Here is a 14,667-nt window from a genome sequence, read left to right as displayed (position 1 = left end):
GCAGGGGGCTTGAGGGCGCCAGGCCCCGCCCACTTCCGCTTTGGGGCCCAGCAACAGCTGCCAGGGCAACCCTGGGCATGGCAGGGGGCTTGAGGGAGCCAGGTCCCGCCCACTTCCGCTTTCGGGCCCAGCGACAGTTGCCAGGGCAACCCTGGGCATGCCAGGGGGCTGGAGGGCGCCAGGCCCCGCCCACTTCCGCTTTAAGGGTCAGCAACAGTTGCCAGGGCAAGCCTGGGCATGGCAGGGGGCTGGAGGGTGCCAGGTCCCGCCCACTTCCGCTTTGGGGCCTAGCAACAGTTGCCAGGGCAAGTCTGGGCATGGCAGGGGGCTTGAGGGCGCCAGGCCCCGCCCACTTCCGCTTTGGGGCCCAGCAACAGTTGCCAGGGCAAGCCTGGGCATGGCAGGGGGCTGGAGGGCATCAGGCTCCACCCACTTCCGCTTTGGGGACCAGCAACAGTTACCAGGGCAACCCTGGGCATGCCAGGGGGCTGGAGGGCGCCAGGCCCCGCCCACTTCCGCTTTAAGGGTCAGCAACAGTTGCCAGGGCAAGCCTGGGCATGGCAGGGGGCTTGAGGGCGCCAGGCCCCACCCACTTCCGTTTTGGGGGCCAGCAACAGTTGCCAGGGCAACAGTGGGCATGGCAGGGGGCTGGAGGGCGCCAGTCCCCGCCCACTTCCGCTTTAGGGGTCAGCAACAGTTGCCAGGGCAAGGCTGGGGGCTTGAGGGCGCAAGCCCCGCCCACTTCCGCTTTGAGGCCCAGCAACAGTTAGCAGGGCAAGCCTGGGCATGGCTGGGGGCTTGAGGGCGCCATACCCCGCCCACTTCCGCTTTGAGGGTCAGCAACAGTTGCCAGGGCAAGCCTGGGCATGGCAGGGGGCTGGAGGGTGCCAGGTCCCGCCCACTTCCGCTTTGGGGGCCAGCAACAGTTGCCAGGGCAAACCTGGGCATGGCAGCGGGCTTGAGGGCGCCATGCCCCGCCCACTTCCGGTTTGGGGCCAGCAACAGTTGCCAGGGCAACCCTGGGCATGGCTGGGGGCTTAAGGGCGCCAAGCCCCGCCCACTTCCGCTTTGGGGGCCAGCAACAGTTGCCAGGGCAACCCTGGGCATGCCAGGGGGCTTGAGGGCGCCAGGCCCCGCCCACTTCCGCTTTGGGGCCCAGCAACAGTTGCCAGGGCAAGCCTGGGCATGGCAGGGGGCTTGAGGGCGCCAGGCCCCGCCCACTTTCGCTTTTAGGGTCAGCAACAGTTGCCAGGGCAAGCCTGGGCATTTCAGGGGGCTTAAGGGCGCCAGGCCCCGCCCACTTCCGCTTTGGGGCCCAGCAACAGTTGCCAGGGCAACCCTGGGCATGGCAGGGGGCTTGAGGGCGCCAGGCCCCGCCCACTTCCGCTTTCTGGCCCAGCAACAGTTGCCAGGGCAAACCTGGGCATGGCAGGGGGCTTGAGGGCGCCATGCCCCGCCCACTTCCGCTTTGGGGGCCAGCAACAGTTGCCAGGGCAATCCTGGGCATGGCTGGGGGCTTAAGGGCGCCATGCCCCGCCAACTTCCGCTTTGGGGGCCAGCAACAGTTGCCAGGGCAACCCTGGGCATGGCAGGGGGCTGGAGGGCGTCAGGCCCCGCCCACTTCCGCTTTCTGGCCCAGCAACAGTTGCCAGGGCAAACCTGGGCATGGCAGGGGGCTTGAGGGCGCCATGCCCCGTTCACTTCCGCTTTGGGGGCCAGCAACAATTGCCAGGGCAATCCTGGGCATGGCTGGGGGCTTAAGGGCGCCATGCCCCGCCCACTTCCGCTTTGGGGGCCAGCAACAGTTGCCAGGGCAACCCTGGGCATGGCAGGGGGCTGGAGGGCGTCAGGCTCCGCCCACTTCCGCTTTGGGGGCCAGCAACAGTTGCCAGGGCAACCCTGGGCATGCCAGGGGGCTGGAGGGCGCCAGGTCCCGCCCACTTCCGCTTTAAGGGTCAGCAACAGTTGCCAGGGCAAGCCTGGGCATGGCTGGGGGCTTGAGGGCGCCAGGCCACGCCCACTTCCGTTTTGGGGGCCAGCAACAGTTGCCAGGGCAACCCTGGGCATGGCAGGGGGCTGGAGGGCGCCAGTTCCCGCCCACTTCCGCTTTAGAGGTTAGCAACAGTTGCCAGGGCAAGGCTGGGGGCTTGAGGGCGCCAGGCCCCGCCCACTTCCGCTTTGGGGCTTAGCAACAGTTAGCAGGGCAAGCCTGGGCATGGCTTGGGGCTTGAGGGCGCCAGATCCCGCCCACTTCTGCTTTGGGGGTCAGCAACAGTTGCCAGGGTAACCCTGGGCATGGCAGGGGGCTTGATGGCGCCAGGCCCCGCCCACTTCCGCTTTTGGGCCCAGCAACAGCTGCCAGGGCAACCCTGGGCATGGCAGGGGGCTTGAGGGAGCCAGGTCCCGCCCACTTCCGCTTTCGGGCCCAGCGACAGTTGCCAGGGCAACCCTGGGCATGCCAGGGGGCTGGAGGGCGCCAGGCCCCGCCCACTTCAACTTTAAGGGTCAGCAACAGTTGCCAGGGCAAGCCTGGGCATGGCAGGGGGCTGGAGGGTGCCAGGTCCCGCCCACTTCCGCTTTGGGGCCCAGCAACAGTTGCCAGGGCAAGTCTGGGCATGGCAGGGGGCTTGAGGGCGCCAGGCCCCGCCCACTTCCGCTTTGGGGCCCAGCAACAGTTGCCACGGCAACCCTTGGCATGGCAGGGGGCTTGAGGGCGCCAGGCCCCGCCCACTTCCGCTTTGGGGCACAGCAACAGTTGCCAGGGCAACCCTGGGCATGGCAGGTGGCTTGAGGGCGCCAGGCCCCGCCCACTTCCGCTTTGGGGCCCAGCATCAGTTGCCAGGGCAACCCTGGGCATGGCTGGGGGCTTAAGGGCGCCATGCCCCGCCCACTTCCGCTTTGGGGGCCAGCAACAGTTGCCAGGGCAACCCTGGGCATGGCAGGGGGCTGGAGGGCGTCAGGCTCCGCCCACTTCCGCTTTGGGGACCAGCAACAGTTACCAGGGCAACCCTGGGCATGCCAGGGGGCTGGAGGGCGCCAGGCCCCGCCCACTTCCGCTTTAAGGGTCAGCAACAGTTGCCAGGGCAAGCCTGGGCATGGCAGGGGGCTTGAGGGCGCCAGGCCCCACCCACTTCCGTTTTGGGGGCCAGCAACAGTTGCCAGGGCAACAGTGGGCATGGCAGGGGGCTTGAGGGCGCCAGTCCCCGCCCACTTCCGCTTTAGGGGTCAGCAACAGTTGCCAGGGCAAGGCTGGGGGCTTGAGGGCGCCAGGCCCCGCCCACTTCCGCTTTGAGGCCCAGCAACAGTTAGCAGGGCACGCCTGGGCATGGCTGGGGGCTTGAGGGCGCCATACCCCGCCCACTTCCGCTTTGAGGGTCAGCAACAGTTGCCAGGGCAACCCTGGGCATGGCAGGGGGCTGGAAGGTGCCAGGTCCCGCCCACTTCCGCTTTGGGGGTCAGCAACAGTTGCCAGGGCAACCCTGGGCATGGCAGGGGGCTTGAGGGCGCCAGGCCGCGCCCAATTACGCTTTGGGGTCCAGAAAAAAAGCTGCCAGGGCAACCCTGGGCATGAGAATATGGAGAAAGAGAACGTGTGTCTTGTTTGTGGTGCACCAGAGAGAATTAATTAGAGTCAATAAAAATTAACCTTTAATTTGTTTATTTAAAAAAACTGCGAAATATAAAACTTAAAACACAAAAATTGACAAACAAAGTGCAAAATAGTGCGTGTTTAAAAACAGCACGTGTGGGGACTTGCTTGTGTGTCTTTAATGTGTCTCTTTGATTATGATTTTGTGTAAGCGTACCTGAAACACAATTTCTGCTACAAATGTGGGTCGAAGACCTCTTATAACACTTGTAGTGGTTTTTATGAAATACTGCTAGCACTGAATTAGATTCAAATCCTTTTCACATATATTGGTGGAATTATCACTGTAATGCCGCCTGTCTCATTAGTATAGGTTTAATTGCTGTTAATTATAAGTGTGTCGACACCTGGATGTCGATTCAACACACAGTTAGCTTGTGTTGATATTGGATTTACACGATTATGGGCTTTAATTGTCTTCAATCATCTAATCGTGTCTCAATCAATAAGCCTATTACTTGGATATACTTCTTAGCACTGGATTAAATCAGAATATATTTCACATAAATTAGTGGATTTGTCACTATAATGATGCCTGTTTCAAAGTGTTTAGGTTAAATGCTGTTAATTGCTAACTCCAGGTGTATCAATTTTACATGCTTGACACACAATTGTGTTTAATTGATATTGAATTGACACAAAACTGGGCTTTAATTGCCTGCAATCATATAATTGTGTCTCAATCAGTCAGCATGTAACCTGGGTGACACAATACTGGGCTTTAATTGCCTTCAATCATGTAATTGTGTCTCAATCAATCAGCATATAACCTGGATATGCCTCTAGCATTGGATTGAGTCCAGATATTCTTCCCAAAAATAGGTGGATTTGTCACTGTAATGACGCCTGTTTCACAGTAACAGGTTAAATGCTGTTAATTGCTAACTATAGGTGTGTCGACACTGGGATGTTGATTTTACATGCTTGACACACAGTTGTGTATTATTGCTATTAAATTGACACAATATTTGGGCTTTAATTGCCTTCAATCATATAATAGTGTCTCAATCAATCAACATGTGATGGCAAGAAAATGCGTATATGTCAATATTAAAGATATTGTATTGCCATAAGGTCTCCTATGTTAGCAATAATAAAGATACTGTGTATCCATCGGGTTTGTTGCTAATAAGCTGCTGCTATGCTGCCGCATCTGGGCAGACATTCATCAGAAGCCTCCGATGTGATTGTACTTGTGAAACAAGCCGTCAGCGAGTGAGTAGTACTGACAGTTAGCGTACCTGTTGGTTGCGCTTATCGCTGTGAGGTAGGGCTGTCAGTGGATCGCAGGACAGTATGTGCACCCGCTTTAAATAAATGTGTATGACTTTAACTCTTAATGCTCTTGCCTCTTAAATAAACGCCTGTGGCAATTTCTGCGGTACACATATACCCGCTTTTGTTATAGACAAGTGCTAGATAGACTGAGAGGCAGAGTTTGTCACAGGGTAAGGCAGCGCTTGTGGTCTGCGTGCCTGCCCGTGACTTTACAGTGACAGATTAACAGTTGCGGTACATATATACCCGCTTTTGTTATAGACAAGTGCTAAATAGACTGAGAGGCAGAGTTTGTCACAGGGTAAGGCAGCGCTTGTGGTCTGCGTGCCTGCCCGTGACTTTACATTGACAGATTAACAGTTGCGGTACATATATACCCGCTTTTGTTATAGACAAGTGCTAGATAGACTGAGAGGCAGAGTTTGTCACAGGGTAAGGCAGCGCTTGTGGTCTGCGTGCCTGCCCGTGACTTTACAGTGACAGATTAACAGTTGCGGTACATATATACCCGCTTTTGTTATAGACAAGTGCTAAATAGACTGAGAGGCAGAGTTTGTCACAGGGTAAGGCAGCGCTTGTGGTCTGCGTGCCTGCCCGTGACTTTACATTGACAAATTAACAGTTGCGGTACATATATACCCGCTTTTGTTATAGACAAGTGCTAGATAGACTGAGAGGCAGAGTTTGTCACAGGGTAAGGCAGCGCTTGTGGTCTGCGTGCCTGCCCGTGACTTTACAGTGACAGATTAACAGTTGCGGTACATATATACCCGCTTTAGTTATAGGCAAGTGCTAGATAGACTGAGAGGCAGAGCTGTCCACGGGTAAGGCAACGCTTGTAGTCTGCGTGCCTGCCCGTGACTTTACAGTGACAGATTAACAGTTGCAGTACAGCATGTATATCAGCTCCTGTTATAGATACGTGCTAGCAATGATTTACATGTAATACATTAGTGATATTACAGCCCTGAAAAGGGCTAACATGAGAAGACGCTAAACACACAAGTAATTAAATAAGTTTAGAGACAGTGCACACAGAAGTGCACCCACACGGCCGTGCTGCCGGCGCGCGCGTTTCGCTCCCCGCTTTTTCAAGGCAAGCCGCTCTGCTGCCTTGCTGGGGTTTAAATTCTAGATTCAAATGTAAAGTCGTCCAATAACCTTTGCTGATGTGTGGGAGTCTCCTCCCATTGGTTACTGATGGGTGTGTTTCTTCATCGTATCCACTATGTACACACCGGGGGATTTATGGATTGTCTCATTCTCAGGTAAGTAGAGATGTTTTTAATTTTTATTTTATTTTTTGTCTGTTTTTTCGTTTGGGAATAAACTCCTGGTAAATACGCAAGTGATATGCGTACTTGGTGAGAGGAAGGATCATAGCTAAATTATAGAGATAGGCAGTTTGTAGGAATATCGGAAAATCCAATATCCGTAACATCTATTTTGTCAATTCCTTAAGTTAATTGCTGCATACACACTGAGCGATTTAGATGTGCTCAAACCGCCAATTTGATTGGTTATTTTCATATTTATTTATTATTTATTGAAAGTTTCATATATTGGAATGAGGTAAGAATAGGTTCTGCGTTAATGTGTTGTTATAGTCGAGAACCTCCTCCTTATTAGATATTCGTTCGGATACCTGCTGAGATTTTATTTATTAATTATGAGGAAATATAGGTGTAATAATTAGTACTCAATTATAGTACTGGGGCGAAAAATAAATAAATTCACCGTTGTGCGGTGTGTTTGCATTCTTGTGTATTGATACAAGAATACAATACTTGGTGAGAAGGTGTCTAAGTATTGCCCCACACTAGGGTGTGGGTAAAAAATAGGTTTAGGGTGTGTTTAAGTAATGGTAATAATAATGAGGGTTAAGGTTAGGGTTAGGGTTAGGATTAGGGTTGGTGTAGGGGTTAGGGTTGGGGTTAGGGTTAGGGTTAGGGTTAGGGGTTAGGGTTGGGGTTAGGGTTAGGGTTGGGGTTAGGGTTAGGGGTTAGCGTTAGGGTTAGGGGTTAGGGTTAGGGTTAGGGTTAGAGTTTAGTACTAGATTTGTACTGAATTATGGTATTGTGGATGAGATTCAAAAGATGTCACCATTATATGGTGTGTTTGTATCCTTGTTTGTTAATAAAAGAATTAAGTGATTGGTGTTGACACATCTACGTGTGGCCCTAACCCCAACCCTAACCCCTACACCAACCCTAATCCTAACCCTAACCCTAACCCTAACCCTAACCTTAACCCTCATTATTATTACCATTACTTAAACACACCCTAAACCTATTTTTTACCCACACCCTAGTGTGGGGCAATACTTAGACACCTTCTCACCAAGTATTGTATTCTTGTATCAATACACAAGAATGCAAACACACCGCACAACGGTGAATTTATTTATTTTTCGCCCCAGTACTATAATTGAGTACTAATTATTACACCTATATTTCCTCATAATTAATAAATAAAATCTCAGCAGGTATCCGAACGAATATCTAATAAGGAGGAGGTTCTCGACTATAACAACACATTAACGCAGAACCTATTCTTACCTCATTCCAATATATGAAACTTTCAATAAATAATAAATAAATATGAAAATAACCAATCAAATTGGCGGTTTGAGCACATCTAAATCGCTCAGTGTGTATGCAGCAATTAACTTAAGGAATTGACAAAATAGATGTTACGGATATTGGATTTTCCGATATTCCTACAAACTGCCTATCTCTATAATTTAGCTATGATCCTTCCTCTCACCAAGTACGCATATCACTTGCGTATTTACCAGGAGTTTATTCCCAAACGAAAAAACAGACAAAAAATAAAATAAAAATTAAAAACATCTCTACTTACCTGAGAATGAGACAATCCATAAATCCCCCGGTGTGTACATAGTGGATACGATGAAGAAACACACCCATCAGTAACCAATGGGAGGAGACTCCCACACATCAGCAAAGGTTATTGGACGACTTTACATTTGAATCTAGAATTTAAACCCCAGCAAGGCAGCAGAGCGGCTTGCCTTGAAAAAGCGGGGAGCGAAACGCGCGCGCCGGCAGCACGGCCGTGTGGGTGCACTTCTGTGTGCACTGTCTCTAAACTTATTTAATTACTTGTGTGTTTAGCGTCTTCTCATGTTAGCCCTTTTCAGGGCTGTAATATCACTAATGTATTACATGTAAATCATTGCTAGCACGTATCTATAACAGGAGCTGATATACATGCTGTACTGCAACTGTTAATCTGTCACTGTAAAGTCACGGGCAGGCACGCAGACTACAAGCGTTGCCTTACCCGTGGACAGCTCTGCCTCTCAGTCTATCTAGCACTTGCCTATAACTAAAGCGGGTATATATGTACCGCAACTGTTAATCTGTCACTGTAAAGTCACGGGCAGGCACGCAGATCACAAGCGCTGCCTTACCCTGTGACAAACTCTGCCTCTCAGTCTATCTAGCACTTGTCTATAACAAAAGCGGGTATATATGTACCGCAACTGTTAATTTGTCAATGTAAAGTCACGGGCAGGCACGCAGACCACAAGCGCTGCCTTACCCTGTGACAAACTCTGCCTCTCAGTCTATTTAGCACTTGTCTATAACAAAAGCGGGTATATATGTACCGCAACTGTTAATCTGTCACTGTAAAGTCACGGGCAGGCACGCAGACCACAAGCGCTGCCTTACCCTGTGACAAACTCTGCCTCTCAGTCTATCTAGCACTTGTCTATAACAAAAGCGGGTATATATGTACCGCAACTGTTAATCTGTCAATGTAAAGTCACGGGCAGGCACGCAGACCACAAGCGCTGCCTTACCCTGTGACAAACTCTGCCTCTCAGTCTATTTAGCACTTGTCTATAACAAAAGCGGGTATATATGTACCGCAACTGTTAATCTGTCACTGTAAAGTCACGGGCAGGCACGCAGACCACAAGCGCTGCCTTACCCTGTGACAAACTCTGCCTCTCAGTCTATCTAGCACTTTTCTATAACAAAAGCGGGTATATGTGTACCGCAGAAATTGCCACAGGCGTTTATTTAAGAGGCAAGAGCATTAAGAGTTAAAGTCATACACATTTATTTAAAGCGGGTGCACATACTGTCCTGCGATCCACTGACAGCCCTACCTCACAGCGATAAGCGCAACCAACAGGTACGCTAACTGTCAGTACTACTCACTCGCTGACGGCTTGTTTCACAAGTACAATCACATCGGAGGCTTCTGATGAATGTCTGCCCAGATGCGGCAGCATAGCAGCAGCTTATTAGCAACAAACCCGATGGATACACAGTATCTTTATTATTGCTAACATAGGAGACCTTATGGCAATACAATATCTTTAATATTGACATATACGCATTTTCTTGCCATCACATGTTGATTGATTGAGACACTATTATATGATTGAAGGCAATTAAAGCCCAAATATTGTGTCAATTTAATAGCAATAATACACAACTGTGTGTCAAGCATGTAAAATCAACATCCCAGTGTCGACACACCTATAGTTAGCAATTAACAGCATTTAACCTGTTACTGTGAAACAGGCGTCATTACAGTGACAAATCCACCTATTTTTGGGAAGAATATCTGGACTCAATCCAATGCTAGAGGCATATCCAGGTTATATGCTGATTGATTGAGACACAATTACATGATTGAAGGCAATTAAAGCCCAGTATTGTGTCACCCAGGTTACATGCTGACTGATTGAGACACAATTATATGATTGCAGGCAATTAAAGCCCAGTTTTGTGTCAATTCAATATCAATTAAACACAATTGTGTGTCAAGCATGTAAAATTGATACACCTGGAGTTAGCAATTAACAGCATTTAACCTAAACACTTTGAAACAGGCATCATTATAGTGACTACCAGTAGGCGCCTTATGCACACACGTATAACAATTTATTAAATAAACATACCATACAAAAGAAATTAATTGGACTAAATGGACACAGAATCAAAACATATAACAATATTAATGAATATAAAATAGGCTAAAAACATGTGCAAATCGCCAGCTAGAACTAAAAACATTACTTGAAGTGGCGGTAGATAAATGTGTCATTACGAAGGATGAGTTCGGCTTCCTCTACCCCCTCCACCCTGTCACCCTTATTTTTTATCACCTCCCGAAAATACACAAAACACTGCACAATCCACCTGGGCGTCCTATTATTTCAGGGATTGGGGGTCTCACATCTAATTTGTCACAGTATATTGATAGTTATTTACAACCACATGCCTCCTCTTTGAGATCCCATATCAAAGACACCACCCATTTCATAAAGATGGTGGAAGGCATCAAATGGGACACAGGTTACCAATTGGTGACCTGTGATGCCCAGGCCCTATATACCAACATCCCCCACCAGAATGGGGTTTCAGCAGTAGATGAAACCTTGAGAAAAGATATGGGTATCTCAGAGGGGAGTCGGGAATTTATTTTGGCAGGTATTAGATTTATTTTGTCACACAACCACTTTTTATTTGATCACTGTCACTACCAACAGGTCCTCGGTACAGCGATGGGGACCAGGTTCGCTCCCAGTTTTGCAAATATTTACATGGGGCAATTTGAAGATCGTTACATCTGGAGTGGGGACTGGGATGCGAACCTGGTCCTATATGGTCGCTATATCGACGACCTGTTCTTCATTTGGCACGGTAGCACTGAATCAGTTGTTAATTTTGTTAAGCACCTTAATAATAACACTTTTGGTCTATCTTTCACTCACTCACATCACCCTACAATTATGAGTTTTCTTGATGTCACGGTGGAGGTGGTAGAGGGAGTTCTAACAGTCTCTGGATATAAAAAACAAGTTGACGTTTGTAGTTTTATCCCCTACTCCAGCAATCACAAAAAAAGCTGGCTTAACAATGTCCCAAAAAGTCAGGTACATAGGCTAAGACGTAATTGCACATCAGATACCAAATTCTCGGAACAAATGAATAACCTTCTGGAGGAATTCAAAGAACGGGAGTACCCCCAACCCGTTCTTGCTGGGGCTCTGGAATATGCTGGCACCCTAAATCGTAATGAGATCATCACCAATAGTAATAAACAAGGTACTAAAAATGGAACGAAAAAAGCAGATAATTTCAAAAATGGAGACAGAAACAAAGTATGTTTTATCTCCAAATATAATGTAGCTGCCAATAAAATCTCTAACATTATAAAGAAAAACTATAAACTGCTGAGTACCGATTTGGTACTTAGTACTAAATTAGAAAAAGAACCAACCATTATATTCAAACGTGCGCGTAACTTAAAAAACATACTGGCACCCAGTTTCTTTAGGGGCTCTGGGGAACACAAAAGTGGGACAACACAAAGTACAATTATGGGTCCCAAAATAACTGGATTCTATAGATGCAACCATACTCAATGTATGACTTGCAAACATGTAATGAATAAAACTCAGAAAATTACAACCTCAAATCATGACAAAACCTACAATATAGAGACCTTTATTAATTGCACGACTAATTACGTGATCTATTTATTAATATGTCCATGTAACACCTACTACGTAGGACGAACTATCCGCCCACTTAAGACCAGAGTCCTAGAACATAGAAGGAACATAACGAAGAAACTCACCAACCATAGTGTTCCCCGCCACTTTGTGGAACATCATGGCGGGGACCCTACGGGTCTGAAAGTGGTGGGTTTGGAGCATATAGCTCACACCAGCCGTGGAGGAGATCGTTTTAGGACTCTGTGTCGCCAAGAGGCGGCATGGATCCTGAAACTACAGACTCTTAAACCCCACGGTCTGAATGAGACCATAGATCTGGAATTTATTTAAATTTGAAACTAAAATTAAAATTAAAACCTTAGTGTAATAATGCCAAAACATATAAATAAATATAAAAATTAAAAATTAGACAACCCTCAAAAAGAAAAATGAAGATTTCGATAAATTGTTACAATAGAATAAATAAAGAACGACTTTTCGGGCTCTCTCCCCTGTCTCTCTCTCTTATGTGTACTACAAATAAGTGAACATCCATCAGATCGGTGCTTGTTCATTGATAATGCTGAGGTAGCTTTAAGATCTTCTTTGTAATATGATTGGTCCTAAAACAAGGATTGTACCCTCATACATTCTTCTAATATGCCACACCAAAGAAAATATATTTATATCCACAAGGTAATTTAATTAGCGGGTATTTACCCGTTTTTTATATTTTGTATATTACTCATGGCGAGATCTAGCTATGTATGAGTTTATTACTATTATTTTCAATTTTATTTTTATTTTTATATTTTTATTTTTATTTTTATTTTTATTTTTATTTTTATTTTTATCATTATGTTTACCCTTATCTTTATTTTTATTTTTATTTTTATCTTTATGGTAAAATTCGCGATAGTACCTTGTACCTATATCATTAAAGGATACGCAACCCATTCAATATTTGTTGTAATATTTATATTGGACAATCTTACATTAATTGTATTAAAAAATTTTTTCTTTTCTCTTTATGCCTCTCTCCTAGTCCTGTCCGATACTTTTGCAAGTGTATTTGATCTATGTTGGCAATCCATTCGGAGATTAGCCAATATAGGGCAATACAAATATTATCGTTGTCTGTTAATAAAGTGCCGCTATTGCTCGGTGCTTTCTCTCTTCTCATATAAAAGAAAGGGTTAGTATTATGAACGCTAGATACAAAATAACCTCCCAATCCCTCTATAATAAATCATTATGGGAACAGTCTGTCAGTGTAACTTTCTTAAAACTGTTGAATACTTGTTGAACTACAGAGACACATTGGAATATGGTGGAAAGTGGAATATATGCTCTTAATGGATTAAAATAAGCATATAAACTATATACATCCACTTTCCAAGGTTTATTACTATTTTTTAGATACTATATTCTTTAAGTATTATAATTTTTCTAATTTTTAATTAGATTTGTGCTTATTCTTATTTTTATTTTATTTTATTGTATTTTGCTCTTTTATTGCATTATTATTTTTGGAAGTATTTATATGTCTATGACAAATTTTATATATATATATACATGTGTGAATGCACAATACCGAATTTGTGCAGCAAATAGCTATGCCCAAAAGACTCAATAGGAATGCCTCCAGCTGATTCACAATGTGAAACATGGTAATGATACTACTAGCAGTAAAGCAATTAAGAATCAACCACATACACCTGTGTAAAAACACCCAGCAAGGTATAAAACCTGCCCACCAGGCTGAACACTCCATCCTCAATTGAAAAAGCTGCCGTAGTGCGGCGAAACGCGTCTTGAATAGGAGTGCTGCTGTTGCTACTTGAGCCAGTGGACCCGGAGCAATTCTACCTTTATTTGAGCTCCAAGATAACCAGCTTACCGCGGTCCCCGACACCATCTCACAAGCACAGCAGCAGTGTGTCATTGGAGACGTTACGCAGCCGCCGCATAATCTCGCGGCATCCAGCCGGTACACTCATAGCAGAGTGTGCGAGCGTCCAGATCCAAGCAGCCTCCGTCGGCAACGGCGTCTTAGCGGTCTGCACTTGGCTGTCTGGCCGGTGCGACTGCTCTGCAAACCACCTGATACCGTCAGACGTGGGGCAGCTTGGTGTATTCGCTCCCCAGAACTGGGACCCGCTGTAAACCCCGTGCCTACAAACATCAACTGCGGCTGTCGTCTCCATCGACACAGAAGTGTCGACTTCAGCGGCTCTATTTGTGCATCGCTTTATACCACAAAGCCATTTCAAAGAAACCCTGTTGTGGATTACAAAAATATTGTCGGGAGATCTTACAGGTGGCATCTACTCCCATAGAACACTGGCAAAGCCATTTCAAAGAAACCCCGTTGTGGATTACAAAAATATTGTCGGGAGATCTTACAGGTGGCATCTACTCCCAGAGAACACTGGCACTTTATTCTTCAATTTTGGGATATTAGTGCCTGGCATCATATGCGCATATGATCGAATCCTACTGGGACTTGGTAAATATACATATATCAAACCCACCGCTATTTGCACATGTTTTTAGCCTATTTTATATTCATTAATATTGTTATATGTTTTGATTCTGTGTCCATTTAGTCCAATTAATTTCTTTTGTATGGTATGTTTATTTAATAAATTGTTATACGTGTGTGCATAAGGCGCCTACTGGTATTTTCTTCTTTTACTAAACTTTTGTTGGGGGCGGCAACCCCCTTCCAGAGGGCAGCCACTTGCACACAGCACTTTAACCTTGGCCCACAGCGCTCAAAATATACTGCTATCATTATAGTGACAAATCCACTAATTTATGTGAAATATATTCTGATTTAATCCAGTGCTAAGAAGTATATCCAAGTAATAGGCTTATTGATTGAGACACGATTAGATGATTGAAGACAATTAAAGCCCATAATCGTGTAAATCCAATATCAACACAAGCTAACTGTGTGTTGAATCGACATCCAGGTGTCGACACACTTATAATTAACAGCAATTAAACCTATACTAATGAGACAGGCGGCATTACAGTGATAATTCCACCAATATATGTGAAAAGGATTTGAATCTAATTCAGTGCTAGCAGTATTTCATAAAAACCACTACAAGTGTTATAAGAGGTCTTCGACCCACATTTGTAGCAGAAATTGTGTTTCAGGTACGCTTACACAAAATCATAATCAAAGAGACACATTAAAGACACACAAGCAAGTCCCCACACGTGCTGTTTTTAAACACGCACTATT

The sequence above is a fragment of the Crinia signifera genome, chromosome 19, assembly GCF_055691185.1.
Source record: "Crinia signifera chromosome 19, ASM5569118v1, whole genome shotgun sequence".
In the NCBI taxonomy this organism is placed as follows: Eukaryota; Metazoa; Chordata; class Amphibia; order Anura; family Myobatrachidae; genus Crinia; species Crinia signifera.
This window is presented reverse-complemented; position numbering follows the sequence as displayed.